This window comes from Aotus nancymaae, unplaced genomic scaffold, assembly GCF_030222135.1.
Source record: "Aotus nancymaae isolate 86718 unplaced genomic scaffold, 86718_ANA_hifiasm-v0.15.2.pri h1tg000041l, whole genome shotgun sequence".
NCBI classification, from domain to species: Eukaryota; Metazoa; Chordata; class Mammalia; order Primates; family Aotidae; genus Aotus; species Aotus nancymaae.
Window position 1 is genome coordinate 22,900,704 of NW_026988455.1, and position 2,571 is coordinate 22,903,274.

Sequence of the window (2,571 nt, forward strand, 5' to 3'; positions counted from 1 at the left end):
AGCCAAATCACTTTACAAAATGAATTTGAAGATGTTTTCCTGCATTGTCAGCACCGCCCCTGCTCTAAGTTATGTGAGTAGGAAATTGCACTGACACCTACTGAGCCAGCCTGGGCAGGACCAGGGGGAGCCGCATGGTGGCTGCCCCCTGTCCTGAGCCCACCTGCCTGCCTGCCACCCTGTCTCTGCCTCCTGGTTCCTACCAACCCATCCACCTCTCTGGGACCACTGGGCATTAGCCAAGGAGGAAACATGCTGGCCATCTGCTGAGTGCTGCTGGCCACACAGTGGGCGGTGCTGGCCCAGGAGGCTGCTCTACACTGGAGGTGGTGAGTGATGTACTGACTAGGATGCTGCATTCCCCTGACCTGCCCACAGGGGGAGAAGATCATGCCACTGTCCACCGGTTGCACAGGAATCCCAGTGCAGGTTCATGCTCCAGCAGATGGGCTGGCATGGGAAGGAGGTTGCTTTTGAGGCCTATGTAGCTCCATGACTCTGGAAACCATTTTTGCTGCCAGGCTGACTGTCCAGTGGGTCTGTGCTTTGCTGGTGGATGTTCTTCCTGAGGAACTCCAGCTCTCCTGCTTCTGGAAGAGCCCCCTCAGAGGCACTGGTTGTGAATAGAGTCTTCGGAGTCAAGGTTCTGAGTCAAGGCTGTGCTACTGGGAAGGAAGTTTCAGAACCCTCAGGCATAACCTCTTCCAGGAGCTGTGCCAATATTCCCAGGAGTCCCAGAAGTTCTGCCAGTTGGCAGTGCCAGAGTGAGATTATTCTTTCTATACAGTGTCCCTGTGTGTCACCAACAGTGTTGGGAGCACGTTCAACACAACCCAGATACTGGAGGGTTATGGAATCCTGCTGCCTGACCCACCTGTCAACATCACAGTCATTGCTGTGGCCAGAAAGCCCTGCTGGCTCAACGTCACTTGGCAAGACACCCACTCCTGGAACTTAAGTTTCTATAGACTATGGTTTGAGCTTTGATATCTGGCTGAACAGTCGAAGATGTTCATAACATGGATGGCCAAGGATCTCCAGCATCTCTGTGTCATTCACAACACCTGGAAAGGCGTGAGACACCTGACACAGCTTCAGGCCCAAGAGGAGCTGGGGCAAGGCTTATGAAGCGAGTGGAGCCCAGAGGTCATGGGCACCCTTTGGGCAGACTCCAGGGGTCCTCCAGCTGAGACCACCTCCATGTAAACACCTACTACTAAAAAAGATGATGACAATATTCTCCCCAAAGGTTCTGCAAATGCAAAAAGCTTCCTGGGTTAAAGAAGACATGGAGGTTGCAGAGTCTGAAAGACAGTAAGACCTGCATGCACCTGCTGTGTTCTTTGGAGTGGCTGGTCCCAGAGAAACTCAGACCCACCCCAGTGCTTGTTCCTCTCATCTCCCCATCAGTGCCTTGGAAGCGACGCCACCTCCAGCCATGGCCGACCAGATGCCAGGGACCCATGGAGGCCTAATGCCATCAATAATAGAGACTGCTTCTTCCCCAGATAGCTAGCCAGGTGGCACATGGCAGGCTGGGTGTGTAAACCAAAAAAGTATCCAAGACAGCGCCCAATCAACTTAAAAGTGTATTTTGCCAAGGTCAAGAACATGCCTGGAGGAAACAAACATGGAATCATAGAAAGTTTGGTCTATGCCTTTTTCCAAAGATACTTTTGAGGACTTCAGTATTTAAAGGGGACAAGCAGGCTGGAGGGGGAAGAGGGAGGGTATGAGCACATGACTGAATCCATATGTGGCAAGAGAAAAGGAGTAGGCAGAGGAATAGTCAATGATGTATTCATCTTGTGCTCAGTAAGTCAGCACTTTAACATAGGGCAGCTACCTGTGGTGGTGTTTAACCTTGATCTGTAGCTGTCTGCCTAGGAACAAAAGGAAAGGCAGCTTCTTGTGTGCCTCAGCTTTCTGCCCATGTATTTTCTTTTGGAATGATGAAGTGGGGGTCAGCATGCTGCACCGTGTGGATGACAGAGCACAAAGGACTCAGCAGAAGCCGCCTCTCACTGTCCTGCCAGCTCATCTCAGGGAGTGGGGGCTTTGGCTTCACTTTTATGGAAGAGCCTGGCAGAATGTTCTAGATTAGATGAAAATCGGGCTGCTGCAGCCATTCAGAATAAAGAAGTGGTTGAGTTTTTAAACCTCTTTTCCCAAAGACCCTGCTCAAGAGGGTTAGAGTGAGCTCAGGCCACCATGAAGAGGGCCGTATCAATGCTCTTTTGGATACTCTGGAGGGCAGAGCTAGGCAGCTGGGAGGGGGCCTCAGTGTGAAGGAGAAGCTGCTGACTGCCCACCCCCCAAACTTGTGCACAAGCTGCACCATTGTGCAGGTGGGATGGATTTCCAGCCAAAGCCTCCCTCAGTCACCTTGCTCTGACCCTCTGTGCGGTTACATCTTCCAGCTCAAATTCTGAAACCTCAGTGCCTTTGCAATTCCGTTTTCCTAGACCTGAGGACGGCTTTTACTTAAACCACCTAGACTGCAGAAGAACCTCTTTCTGCCTTTCTTCCCCACAGCTGGGGGTGTGGGTGAGTGAATAATACAGTATCTTG

At 51.5% G+C, this 2,571-nt stretch overlaps 1 pseudogene; it reads left to right on the top strand.

Annotated features, from left to right (window-relative positions):
- The first annotated feature begins 350 nt into the window (after nucleotides 1-350).
- On the top strand, nucleotides 351-1,512 carry LOC105707329 (interleukin-6 receptor subunit alpha-like; annotated as a pseudogene).
- The last annotated feature ends 1,059 nt before the right edge of the window (nucleotides 1,513-2,571 follow it).